We start from the raw sequence: 14,973 nt of genomic DNA, 5'->3' as shown, positions 1-14,973 counted from the left end.
TTTACTAATTCTCCTCCAGTCCTACAGTAACACGTGGCTGCTTTCAAATCCCGCAGCTTCAGAATCAGCCATCAGTACGGCATGACCAGGAAATGGGTTGAAAATCCTTAACCTGCCCTGAGATTTACTTAAGGATACAGCATAATTCCTAAAAATGGCACTTGTGCTACCCTTGGACACATTACACAACCTGACGACACACTGCTGGAAGGGTTAGAAAGGTTTGAGGCTGTGGTCAGATCTATCCTAGGAATGTTTTGCCAGTATAGCTATACAGGTATGCTATATTGGCAAAGCACGCCTAGCGTGGACAAAGTGCACTTCGGCCAGTATCAGGGGCGGCAGGTTTGTATAATTTTTGGTGGTGCCCAGAACAGGTCCAAGTCCCGCCCCCCACACCTGCCTTGTAAGCTGTTATATATTTTTTAAAATAATGTAAAAATGTGAGGGCTCTGGGGTGGGGCTAGTGATGAGGGGTTTGTGGTGTAGAAGGGGCTCAGGCAGAGGGTTGGGGTGCAGGGGTGAGGGCTGCGGGGTGGGGCTGGGGATGAGGGGTTCACAGTGCAGGAGGGGGCTCAGGGCTGGAGCAGAGGTGTGGGGGGGGGAGTGAGGGCTCTGGCTGGAGGTGCCGGCTTTGGGGTGGGGCGGGGCCATGGATGGGGCCAGAGAGGAGGACTCCCCCCAGCCCTCTCCCCACTGGCAGCAGTGAGCTGTGCGGGAGGGGAACCCTCTCTTACCCCCCAGCAGCACACTCACCTCGCACCACTGTCACTGCACATGTCCAGGAAGCCCCCTCGCCTCCCCTGCCATAGGTGCAGGAGGGAGGGGGCTGCCATCACATGTGCGCCTCCTCTCCTGCTGCTGCCCCTCGCTGTAGCCTCACTCGGGGTGGGGGGTGGGGCTGCCCCTTGTCCAGTGTGGGGCAGGAGCGGTGACTGTGGGCTGGCGGGGGAGGGAGGGTCCCCTGTGCTGGTGGAGGGTCCTGCCGGAAAAGGGAAGGGTCCATCGGTCCAAGGCAGGAGGGCAGGGGCAGCCTGCCCTGGCGCTAGTGGTTGGGGTGGGGGGCACTAGAGCCCTGCGGCGGCAGTTGATGCCAGGAGCCGGCAGCGCAGAGCTGCAGGGGGCAGCTGCCCAGGGCGCAGGCAGGGACGCTCAGGGGAGGCGCACGGGGCAGCAGGTCGGGCCGTGGGAGCGACCAGGCCCCGAACATTGGTGGAGCCGGGAACCCCAAATATTGCTGGAGCACGAGCACCATGGGCCAGTATAACTCACTGCCCCCGGCCAGTATAGCATATTCCCGTCTTCCCTGAGCAAAACAAACAATACCAGCAAAAGCGCAGTTCTGCTAGCATAACCCTGACTACACTAGGGCTTTTACCAGCACAGTTATGTTGATCCCAAATCACACCTCATCACACGCCTGGCTGACAAAGCCACGTGTACACCTGGCCTCAGGGAGCTAGCCAGGAATACAGCTTTAGATCTGTTGAAGTATATTATCAGTGCAAATTCAGGGCTGTTGGACTGCACTGCACTGTAATATCAATTGAACATCTGCTAATGTTTTCCACCAGGGAATACTGTATGTATTGTCCTTACAGGCAGTAGCCTTGATCTTACTGAACAGAAGAATGGCCATACTGGATCAGACCAATGGTCCATCTAGTCCATTATCATGTCTTCTGACAGTGGCCAAAGCCAGGTGCTTCAGAGGGAACAAACAGAACAAGAAATCATAGAATATCAGGGTTAGAAGGGATCTCAGGAGATCACCTAGTCCAACCCCCTGCTCAAAGCAGGACCAATCTCCAATTTTTGCTCCAGATCCCTAAATGGCCCCCTCAAGGAATGAACTCACAATCCTGGGTTTAGCAGGCCAATGCTCAAACCAAAGAGCTATCCCTCCTCAAGTGATTCATCCCCCGACATCCACTGCCAGCCTCTGGCAAACAGAGGCTCGGGACACTCAGAGAATGATATTCCATCCCTGACCATCCTGGCTAATAGCCATTGATGGACCTATCCTCCATGAACTTATCTAGTTCTTTTTTGAAGCCTGTTATAGTTTTAACCTTCACAACCCTGGACTGTGCATTGTGTGAAGAACTACTTCTTTATGTTTGTTTTAAACTGCTGCCTATTAATTTCATTGTGCGACCCCCGCATAACACTTACATAACACTTCCTTAGTCACTTTCTCCATACCATTCATGATTTTACAGACCTCTGTGACGGGGTGCACTCACCCCACACTGGACAGGAAAGGGTTAATTCCTCATTGTGGGCTGAGGAAGCCATGCACCCATGTCCCTACTGGGCATGCACAACAAACATGTGGACAAGGGTGGTCCAGTGGATATAGGGTACTTGGACTTCCAGAAAGCCTTTGACAAGGTCCCTCACCAAAGGCTCTTAAGCAAAGCAGGCAATCATGGGATAAGAGGGAAGATCCATTCATAGCTCAGTGACTGGTTAAAGATAGGAAACAAAGAGTCAGTTTTCACAGTGGAGAGAGGTAAACAGTGGGGTCCCACAAGAATCTGTACTGGGACCAGTAACGTTCTACATATTCCTAAATGATCTGGAAAAGGAGGAGAACAGTGAGGTGGCAAAGTTTGCAGGTGATACAAAATTACTCAAGATAGTGAAGTCCAAAGTTGACCGTAAAGAGTTACAAAGCGTTCTCACTAAACTGGGTGACTGTGCAACAAAATGGCAGATGAAATTAAATGGTGATAAATGCAAAGTAATGCGCATGAAAAAACATAATCCCAACTATACGTAAAATGATGGGGTCTAAATTAACTGTTATCACTCAAGAAAGAGATCTTGGCATCATTTTGGATAGTTCTCTGGAAACATCCGCTCAATGTACAGCAGCACTCAAAAAAGCGAACAGAATGTTGGGAACCATTAGGAAAAGGCTATATAATAAGACAGAAAATATCATAATGCCACTAAACAAATCCATGGTATGCCCACATCTTGAACACTGCTTGCTATTCTGGTTGCCTCAACTCAAAAAAAGATATATTAGGATTGGAAAAGGTACAGAGAAGGGCAACAAAAATTATTAGCAGTATGGAACAGCTTTCATATGAGGAGAGATAAGAAGACTGGGACTTTTCAGCTTGGAAAAGAGACGACTAATAAGGGATATGATAGAGGTTGTGACGGGGTTGGGGAACCCCATCCAGTGCAGGGTGAGTGCACCCCATCCTTCAAGCCACCCTCTGTCTCCAAGCAGTGAGGCCTAAGGGCTAAAATCAGAAGAGTGACCCTATTCTGCAGGGCTGTAAGGCCTAGAGGCCAGAGACAGTAGAGATATCCTGTTTAGCAGCATGGTGTGGCCTGACGGCCTGACAAGGGGTGGGAGGAGAAGGTGACTGGCATAGGGGGACTTGGACCCGCCCTGCTCTGCTGGGTCCCAGCCCAGGGCCCTCATGGCAAACTCACTTGCTGCCATCAAGTCAGCAGGGATCCAACCTCAACATGCCAACTATGCTTGGGACTATGGCTAGTCCCTCCCTTGGGTTACTTCCTACAGTGACTCCTGCATCCATAATCTGGGTGACTTCAGGGTTCCCGGGTTCCTCTGCCTGGGCTGGTCCCAGTGGCTCCGAAATCCTTGTGGTGTCCTCAGGCATCAGGGCATCTGCCAGAGTCTTGGCACCCCCGGCTTCTGCGTTCGGGGGCTGTCACTGCTCTGAGGCGAAAACCTGCAACGGACGTCTTTCCTCCCCAGCGGTCAGTCCAGACTGATCGGGGATGCTCCCTTTTATACTTGTAAAGAATTCTAGTAGACTTGCGAAGCATGATATCCAATTACAAAACCTGGGTTGACTCTTCCCCAACATATTGTATACATCTATGTGTCTAATAATTCTGTTCTTTACTATAGTTTCAGCCAATTTGCCCAGTACTGAATTCAGGCTTATCCTGGAGCCTTTTTTAAAAATCAACATTTCATTAGCTATCCACTAGTCACCTGGTACAGAGGCTGATTTAAGTGGTAGGTTACAAACCACAGTTAATAGTTCTGCAATTTCATATTTGCGTTCCTTCAGAACTCCTGGCCCTGGGGGCTTATTACTGTTTACTTTATCAATTTGTTCCAAAACCCCCTCCATGGACACCCCAATCTGGGACAGTGCCTCAGATTTGTCACCTAAAAAGAACAGTTCAAGTGCAGGAATCTCCCTCACATCCTCTGCAGAAAAGACTGAACTAGTCGTCTCATCGCTAACGTCTATGATCCGAACCATTCAGAGGAGAAATTAAGAAGTACAGACACTGCTAATTAAAGTGGTATTATTATTAGCTAGACACTTAAAAAAAGCAGATTCCTCAGTTGGACTGTTAACTTGGCTGCAGTGCTTCGCTCAGGGTGGCAGACATCCGGTCACCATACACAGCTTTAGTCCCTCTGGCAACCAGCTCTTGTTTTCAGAATAGTACTTTATGAGGAGTTCGTAGTCTGCCAGTTTTTTTTTTTTTAAGACTTAAAATGTAACAACTGACTCCATGGTAAATACAGGCAAGTGGACGGCTGTCTGTACCCCATACACTCTACATGCCTAGCAAATAAAGCATCTCTGTAACTAGACTTGGATCAGTTACAAGCCAGTTACAAAAAGAAAAGGAGTACTTGTAGCACCTTAGAGACTAACCAATTTATTTGAGCATGAGCTTTCGTGAGCTACAGCTCACTTCATCAGATGTATACCGTGGAAACTGCAGCAGACTTTACATATACACAGAGAATATGAAACAATACCTCCTCCCACCCCACTGTCCTGCTGGTAATAGCTTATCTAAAGTGATCATCAGGTGGGCCATTTCCAGCACAAATCCAGGTTTTCTCACCCTCCACCCCCCCACACAAATTCACTCTCCTGCTGGTGCTAGCCCATCCAAAGTGACAACTCTTTACATAATCAAGTCGGGCTATTTCCTGCATAAATCCAGGTTTTCTCACATCCCCCCCACCCCCATACACACACAAACTCACTCTCCTGCTGGTAATAGCTCATCTAAACTGACCACTCTCCAAGTTTAAATCCAAGTTAAACCAGAACATCTGGGGGGGGGGGGGGGGGTAGGAAAAAACAAGAGGAAACAGGCTACCTTGCATAATGACTTAGCCACTCCCAGTCTCTATTTAAGCCTAAATTAATAGTATCCAATTTGCAAATGAATTCCAATTCAGCAGTTTCTCGCTGGAGTCTGGATTTGAAGTTTTTTTTGTTTTAAGATAGCGACCTTCATGTCTGTGATTGCGTGACCAGAGAGATTGAAGTGTTCTCTGACTGGTTTATGAATGTTTATGAAGCCAGTTACAAGGCATGCTGCTGTAATTGATTCCTGCACAACGACAGGAAGTACCCAATTTGATGTACATTAGTTTCTGGGGCTGAGAGCCTAACGACTACCAATTCAGAGTGAATTGTGCCAACTTGGCGACTCTATACCGTACCAGGGGGATGAGTGTTGGATAACCCATCAAAAAGCTAGATGGTCAATAACAAACCTGTATACCCACTGGATTAGACCCTCTTCCAGTGCACTGTGCATCCACTTGTTATTGAAAAGTCCTTGGGGCAGCAATCACTTCATATGCTGATTTGTACAGTCCCCTGCAATAATGATGGCATTCATATAGCAATAGGCCTCTCTCCCCTACTTCCTGGACACTACAAACTAGGGTGACACTCTCAGCTCACAGAGAAGCGAGGAGCTGTGGTTATGACTGTTGTTCTTGCTGGTGTCACTGAATGTTTAATTAACCTTTGCACGGGGTTTAGAAAGGGCAAAGGGCTATTGATTGTTTTGGTCATTATTAGAGACGGGTCTGAGTCACACAATTTAATTACAGATACAATCTGAATCTGAACTTTCACAAAGTTCAGGGTTGCTCAGATTTGGGTCTTCATTGCAGGCCATTATACAGCTGAGTGAAGTTTGGAGCAGGATCAAAATCTAGTTCAGCCCTATATTTAATTGCTATTATTTACAATAAGAAAACTATATCCTGTCCTGAGGGACAGAATCTGTTACAGTGTACATTTATTAACGGAGGGATGAGTATTCTCCTATTGGCAACCTGGTGATATGCCATGTGGGCTCTGTCAGGCAGGAGCAATTTAGGTGGAAGATAAGACCTGGAGCAAAATGGCTGCCTCGGTGAGAAGGCAGTCATAAAAACTAAGCCAAAGGACCAATGGATAGGGCTCAGTTTGAGGGAGAACTACAGAGAGATTAGGGAGGCTTCTGCAGGGCACCCTGGATTGGGGAAGGAGTCTTGCCACATCAGCTAGGTGAAAAAACCTGACTGGGAAGACCTGGGGCAGGACAAGTGGATGGCTTTGAGGCACAGGTCTTAGGAGGGGTCTGGCAGCAGGACCTGGTGTACATGTATTGACTGATGTCAAACTGTGTTTGTGTTTGAATAATAACTTCCTTTGTGGGGAAAGGGAAGGAGACACTGACAGTGGAAGCTTCACTGAAACAGCTGGCCAATGAGCTGAGCTGCCAGCTTTCATGAATGGGGAAACTGAGGCAGGGAGTGTCCAATGCTAGGTTTGAAGAGACCCTGTGCCAGAGTGCTAAGCAGATGGCACTCTCAGTGATTGGGAACTAATACATTTAGAACGGAGGAGTTTCATAATAAAATGGAGGAGCGCCTCTCCCAATTAGACTAAACAAATTGTTTTATGCTTCCAAGCCAGATCAAAGGCTGAAGCTGCTGCACAGGAGGGATAAAGGGCAGGCCAGGATAACTCAATACACAGCAAAAGGTAAATCCCACAGGCAAAGTATTTCACACTTTGCTAATTTAAAATTGTTTCATGCTGACTCACATGTGTGCCGGGTCCCCTCAGATTACACATAACCACAGGAAAGAGGGGAAAGTTAGTGCAATTCAGTTTCATGAACTTACAAAATAAAGAGACAACAACAAATGAAATGGGTAGTCATTAGTCCACATTTTACTGGATCCATTTGGTCTTCATTTTCTAATACCTTCTTTATTTTACATGAAAATGAAATTAAAAGTATTATTTTCAGGAAGAGATATTTCAGACGTGCGTCCCTGAGCTGCACTAATGGCATTGCAAACACATTTAAATCAAACCCTACTCTCATCTGGGTATATTCGGAAGCTTTCTGGAGAGAAATTTAATATGGTCTTTCTTAGGAATGGGACCTTTCCAAAGAAAATATGCTGAGTGGGAGTCACACTCTGACGCTAGGGGGATATTTCCTTCCTTTGATTGAGCCACACATGCCGTAGACTAGACAGATGCATTGCAGAGGGCACAGGTTCAGCCAGAGTATCATGGGGTTGAAGTGCTTTCAGGTCCCAGTGTGGCTGTGCAGGAGCAAACAGTAACAGGGTAGCTGCAGTAAGAGGGTAAGATGACCGTGGAAAACTCAAAGTTCTAAGCAAAAGTGAGAAAACAAGTCACCCAGGCTCTCATCGTCTTGCAGCCCAATAACTGCAATGTCCTTCTCTCCAGCCTTGGCAAATACAGTCTTGCCCAGCTAATATCCATCCAGAATGCTGCTGCAAAGATCATTTTCCTAGCCCGCCGCTTTGACCATATCGCCCCTGTCTTTGAATCCCCCTCACTGCCTCTCCCGTCTGTTATATCAAACAAAACCCTTCACAGTCAATCCCCATCTTGTCCATTATTTCTCATTTACTACTGAGCTGTCACTGCTTGCCTCTGATCAGCCCATGATGCTAGTCTCCACTATCCACTTGTTAATTGTTCAACCAAACACTGCTGTGTTTCTCCCATGCGGCCCCTCATGCTTTGGAGAAGCTCCCTGTAACCCTCCAGAAAGCTACCTCATTATTCACCTTCAAATCCTTCCATATCCTTCAAATCCTTTTGCTGTGATGCCTACAAACCTTGACAACTGCTAATTGGCAGAGACCGCTGCCTATCATGCGGACCAATACTGTCTCTTTGTTTCCTTGTACTCATACCCATATCCATCTGTTGTCTCGTCTTTATACTTGGATTGTAAGCTTCTTGGGGCAAAGACTCTTTGTTCTGTGTTCGTACGGTGCCTTGCACAATGGGGTTCCTACTCCATGACTCAGGCTGCTAGGCATTAAATAATAAAATAAAGAAATCAGAACCCACTTATAACTGGCCAAGCAAAGCAATGCCCCACACACACACTCAGCTAGAGGGCATTTGAAATTTTAGAATGCTTTACAGACAGGGAATGTTCTAGGCAACAATGTGCAAAACCCTGTTGATTTTGGTGAAAACTGAAAAGCGAGCAAAGCCCGATTTCTAGTGGTGTAAGTGAGAGGAAATACAGGCCCACACAGTGGCGCTGAAACCATTTTTATAGTGGGTGCTGAAAGCTGTTGAACAAAACTGTAAACCCTGTATCTGATGGAAACCATGTCTTTGGTTGTAATTACTACTTCACGTCAAGTCGTGCTGCCGCACCCCGAGCATCTCTAGGTCCAGCACCCTTGGCCCATTTGGTGCCACAGGCAGAAAAATCTCTTTGGTGACCCTGTTTCTGCCTACACATGACACAGGCAGCAGTTTACTATGCCGCTCTCTCTCATTGGATGCACTGCTTGGCCTCCACAAGCAACTAGGTATCTGCCCCTCTAGTAATACTTTCCTATAGCACCTTCCATTAAAACAAATGGTTTCTTACCTGTAATGGAACTGTTCTTTGAGATGCGAGTACAGATGTGTTTTCCACTCAGTTGTGCGCACTCCCAGTGTGCGGAAGCCACAGAACTTTGCTTAACAGTACACTTTGGAGTGGTAACACGTTCCCATGCCTCATGGCCCCTTCTTAGTCTATTTAAGGGCAATGCCACCCCCACCCCCTTCAGTTCCTTCACACTGGAATCGAGACTCCAACACAGATGGGACAGAGGGCTGGTCATGGAATACACATCTGCACCCACATCTTGAAGAACAACAGTTACAATACAGGTAGGGATCTGTTTTTCTTCTTGGAATGGTTGCAGACATGTATTTCACTTAGGTGGCTCACAAGCGGCAACAGAAGGAGGTGGGGTTTGGCATATATTTAAACAGTGAATGCAAATCCACCTTTCCAATGTTTGCATCTGATCTAGAGGCAGTCATAATAGCATAGGTTTGGTAAAGGAGACCAGGCAGTGGTCCTGCAAATGACCAATATAAAAACATCATTGAGAAATGTGACCAAAGCCACTTGGGCCCTGGTTGAATAAACCACCAGTCTCTGTGGGAGGTGTGGCCTGAGCTACCCCATATGCTGTCAAAATGCAGGAAAGAAATCCACCTGGAAACCATCTGTGTGGAAACTGCCTGACCCTTCATCCGATCCACATAGCAGCCAAAAAGTTGAAGCAATGAACAAAATGGTTTAGTCCTTCCCAGATACAATGCCAAGGATCCTCTCACATCCAATGTTCGAAGTCACTGCCCATGTGCATTCGAGTGAGGGTTGGGAGAGAATACAGGTAAGTATATTGTTCAGTTAAGGTGAAACTTTTGACAAAAAATTAGCTTGTGGCCTTAAGGCTGCCTTGCCTCTGAAAAACCTGCATAGATGGAGGCCCTGTCATTAAGGACTGCAGTGCACTTACTCTCCTCATGAATGTTATGGCAATAAGAAAGGCTGACTTTTGACAAAGGAGGGACAGAGAACAAGTTGCTATGGGCTCAGATGGTGGTCCCTTGGGAGCAGCTAGCACAGTGTTAAGGTCCCACAGGGAGACTACTTCTTTTACAGGTGGAAAGCCATGGAAAACACCCTTCAGAAATCTGACTACCACGGAGCTGGAAGAAAACAACCAGTGGTGCAAGTAGGTTTTAACTCTTACTGATATGGTACCAACCCCAACCTGCCTCACAAAAAATGTTCCGTGACTAGAGCCCTGTGCGGATATAAATTTATACTTTTGGATGCGGATACACGTGGACAGAAATCAGTATCTGCTGAACCGCGGGGCTCTCCCAGGAACTGCAGCGGCAAAAGGAGCAGAACGTGGGGTCGCTGCTCCCAGGAGCCAGTGCCCCATGCCAGCAGCTCCTCCGGCATGGCTGTACTACCCCAGCCCCATCCTCCAGCAGGGCTGTACAGACCCCAGACACGAGACCCAGCTGCGTGGAAGGGCTCAGGGTGGGGCTGGGGGGCGATACAGCCGTGCAGAGGAGCTGCCAGCGCAGAGCGCTGGCTCCTGGGAGTGGCAGCTCCATGTTCTGCTCATTTTGCTGCTGTGGTTCCGGGGAGAGCCCTGCAGGTTTGAAAATGTGTCTTTCCGGTACAGCGTACCAGCAAGATATGTCTTAATGGTACGGCGTACCTGATTGTACTGGCTTACTTGCGCCACTGAAAACAACTTCCTTTGGATGGGAGGATGAAATGCTGAGATCACCGCTAAATGGACCCCCAATGAGCTGAGACACAGACCCGAGGACTTAAGATGTAATAGGTAAACCAAAAAGTCCTGAATGCGGGCTAGCATCAGCCGAATTCCCCAATCCAGTGACCAACCCGAAAAACATTTCCACTCAGCCAAGTAGGTAGACCTCATAGAAGGTTTTCCACTATTAATTAGGATATGTTGGACTGACTCTGAACATCATCCTTCCTCCTCAGGTAACCATGAGATGCAGGGCACTCAGCTCAGGCTGCCATATCTGACCATGGTGTTCGGTCAGTATGTCGGGAAGGAGGGGAAGAGGTCTGGAAAGCTTGACTGACTGACTTTGAAGGTTGGGGAATAAACGTTGCCTCAGCCAGACCGGCATAGCAAGTATCATTTTGGCATGATCCAGCTTCAGTTTGAGAACAACATGAGGGATGAGTGGGATCGAGGGGAAGGCACACATTAGCACTCATCCCCAATTGAGACAGAAGGTGTCAGTTAAAGAGCCTGGACTGAGACTCGCTCAAGAGCAAAATTAATGACAGTTCTTGTCCTTTGTTGCAAACAGGTCAACAGTTGGAATGCCCCATTCCCTGAAGATGGACCTCAGAATGCTGCTCTTCAGGGACCATTCATGATTCTGTGAGAAATTCCTGTTGAGGGTGATCAGCCAACTGATTCTGAGCACCCAGTAAGCATGTGGCCATGGGAATGATGCCTTCTTCGATGCAAAAATGCCACAACTTTATTTCTTCATGATGGAGGTGGTTGAAGTGGGCTTCTCCTTGCTTTTCCACATAGTATGTTTCGGTGGTATTGTTGGTAAGTATGTAGTCAGCTGTACCTTCAATGCTAGCCAGAAAGACTCAGCACAAATTGTAAATTGCTTGAAGTTCCAGGACACTGATATGTAATGAAGTTTCCAGTTCTGTCCAGAAGCCCTGAACTTTTGAAGTTTCTTGACATTCTCCCCAACGTATTGTGAGGACATCAGTAACTATAGTCCTGCTCAGTGGAGAAAGGGCAACTGACACATCCTTGCGTACATTGCTCTGATCTGTCCACGACTCCAGGGATTCCAGTGCCTTTGGTGGCACTCTGACTAGGCTGTTCAATGACTCACAATTCAGGAGATAGACCAATTTCAACCAATTTTGAAGAGGATGAAGTTGTAATCTTGCATGCTGGACTATATAAATCACATAGCCAGATGGCCTACTGACTTCAAGCATGCATGAAATGTAGTTGAAGGCTGACATTTGAGGAACCGACACAAATGATAAATTGTTTGCAATTGCTGTTGTAGGAGAAAGGCCCTCAAACTCAGACTCTAGGAGGGCCACAAGGAACTCAATTTTTTGTGTCGGAATTAATGTTGACTTTCCCATGTTCAAAATCAGTCCCAGCCAATCAAAGAGACCTAGTGTGAATTGGATGAGACAGAGTACTTGGTCTTCAGACTTGCCCCTCACTAGCCAATCATCCAATTAAGGAAAGATGTGACTTCCCAGTCTTCTGAGATAAGCTGCTCTACAGTCATGCACGCGGGGCTGACAATAAGCCGAAGTGGAGTACCGTGTATTGATAACATTGACCTGCCACTGCAGATCTCAGAAACTAACTGTGGCTTAGGAAAATCACTACATGGAAGTAGGCATCCTGAAGATCGAGGGCAGCAAACCAGCCATTGTGATCCAATGTGGGTTACCATGCAGAATCTCACATATTTGATGTATTTGTTGAGACCTGAGTAGTTGAGAACAGGACTCACCCCTCCCTTAGACTTGGGGATCAGGAAGAAACAGGATTAGAATCCTTTTAGCTGATGCTGAAAGGGAATTTCTTCTTTGGCTTCTGAAGTGCACAGTTTGAATCTGCTGAAGAAGCAGTGACTTGTGAGAGGGGTCCCAGAAAAGGGATGGGGTAGGGAATGGACAGGAATTGGATGGTGTAACCCAATCTCACAGGGGTTAGGACCCATTTGTCTCTGGTTATAATTTCCCAAGTCCCGTAGAAGTAGAATAGCCTGTCCACAAATGGAGGGAATATGTTTGGGAAGTTGATAACTGATATGCTGCCCTTGACGGAAGACGAAATTGCCGGCTTGCCCAAAGCTGACGGAGGACATGTTGGTTGATTAAAGTTAAAACCAGAAGGCATTCTCCCCTGTTTCCTCCTGGAGAAGGCTTGCTGCCTAGCAGGATAACCTGCCTGTCTGAAATACCATTAGGAATACTGATGGTATGGCTGCTGTTGTTGCTGACCACTGTAATGACGTCTCTTAACTGCTGGGGAATGAACTCCCAATGATACAGAGTGGCTTGGGAATCCTTAAAAGGATGCAGCATCTCATCATTTTTTTCAGAAAACAAAAATTGCCCATCAAAGGGTAAGTCCTCTATACTTTGTTGAAGCTTGAAGGCTACGCCAGAGCTCTGAAACTAAGAAACGCTTCTCATTGTTACAGCTGAGGCCATAAGCCTGGAGGAAGCTGCTGCTACGTCCAGTACCAATTGCAGTAGCATGTTAGGTTTCAGAGTAACATCCAATGAAGTGAGCTGTAGCTCATGAAAGCTTATGCTCAAATAAATTGGTTAGTCTCTAAGGTGCCACAAGTACTCCTTTTCTTTTAGTGACGTTAGCCACTAGATGACCTTCAGTGATGACTGCCTTAAATTCTTCCCTGGCGACTTCTGGAAATTTATCAGTAAATTTAGACACGACATTCCAATTTACAAAACCATATTCCAATGCCTCTATAGCGATGAGGTAGAGAAACATCTTTCTTGGACTCAGACTCCTTATCTTTAGGCGTCAACTCGTATCTCCTGCGTTGCAACTTCTCATTCACAGCCATTTTGACAAACGAATTAGGGACTGGGTGTGAATGGAAGCACTCAAATCCTTGCAGTACTATGCTTATCTGTATCTTATCTCTATGCTTATCTGTACATTTTGCTGTGGGAAGCAAAGAAGCAGGGGAATGCCACAAGTTCTTTGCAGATTCCAACGGAGCTTCATTTATAGGGAGAGCTACTCTCTCTGGGGTTGAAGATGTCCACTAACCTCTGGGTATTCTTGTGAACAAACTCAGCCTGGATGGCCAAGGCTGTAGCCATTCTCCTCAGAATTTCTTGATATGACTTAAAGTCTTCAGGAACAGGAGAAAATGAATCTGGCATGGTGGAATCATCTACTGAGGAAGATGAGGAAGGAAGTGTAGCCGATGGAATCACCTGTGGAAAAGCCTGCTCCTGCAATACTTGTTCAGATGACTATACTCCTGGAGAGATTCTGCGTGACTGCGCACCTGCAGAATTCCTGTGGTTCCTGCAGAAAATGGCAGGGAAACAAAGGGAAGCCGTGTGGGGGGGTGGAGGGACAACAATGAGTGCCGTTTTGGGGGTGGAGAGGAGGGCGGATTGCCCCCTCCAAAGAGGTGAGGCATGATGTGGGGCACACAGGATTATTTGCCACTACCCCCCACCTCTCATTTCTGCAAGCAAAGAGCTGCCCAGCTGAGGAAGACTGCATCTCTGCTCCGCTGACTCTGCAGCTGAACACCGCCTCCTGGGTCCTAGTGCCAGTAGCACTCTGCTTCTGTGTGCTGGGAGCTTCCAGTTTTCTGTGCAACAGCGAGTGCCCACATTGGGGCTGGGTAAGGGGGGGAGGGTGGGGGAAATAACCAAAGGGCGGGACAAGGGGGTAGGGGGAAGAGGCAGTGGGAAAGGAAGGGGAGTGAAATAGGACAGGGGGAGGGAAATGTGGGAGTGAGGGAAGGGGGATGGAGAAGAAAAGGGGACAGGGGAATTGTGGGGGGAAGCAGGAGCCCAGCACGTGGCATCCCCTTCACAGCAGCTGGGGCTCCCCCGTTAAACAGGCCCATCGAACCCTCACCCTGAGAAGCCATACCCCCGGATCACTCCGACAAGCCTCCCACCCCCCAGACCCTCACCCCACTGATCCCCAACAGTTGCACCTGGATCCCCCCCAGCCCCATTCCCCCAGCACCTGGACCCCCCCCACACCAAGCCCCATCTCCCCACACCCAGACCCCCGCATGCTGAGCCCCAACCACCTTCACCTGGATCCCCCGCAGTGTCCCATTGCCCCTGCACCCAGAACCCCCCAACGAGTTCCTGTACATCCAGATCTCCCACTGAGCTGTCCACACCCAGATTGCCCCACACAAAAACTTCTCACCCTACACCTGGATCCCACCCCACTAAGCCCCTCCACACTTGGATCCTGCGGGGCTGAGCCTGCCCACCCACACCTGGTGCACCTGGCTCAGAGGGGCAGGGCTCCAAGATGTTTCTGGGGCAGGCCCAGCCCTTGCACTGTGTCAGGGTCAGGTGCAGCCTCACTGCCAACTCCCTGTACCGGGAGAGGTGGGGGTTTCAGGGTGATCTCCCACCTCAATGCAGCCAGGGGCCTGTGCTCCCCACGGCCATGCTGGAGCCACATTTATTTTTTGATACACAAAATTTGCAGAATTTAAAAATGTTGTGTGCATAATTTTTAATTTTCTGGTGCAGAATTTTAAATTTTTTGTGCACGATTCT

This window comes from Caretta caretta, chromosome 6 (assembly GCF_965140235.1).
Source record: "Caretta caretta isolate rCarCar2 chromosome 6, rCarCar1.hap1, whole genome shotgun sequence".
In the NCBI taxonomy this organism is placed as follows: Eukaryota; Metazoa; Chordata; order Testudines; family Cheloniidae; genus Caretta; species Caretta caretta.
The sequence above is the reverse complement of the archived record's forward strand: the minus strand, read 5'-3'. Positions refer to the sequence as shown.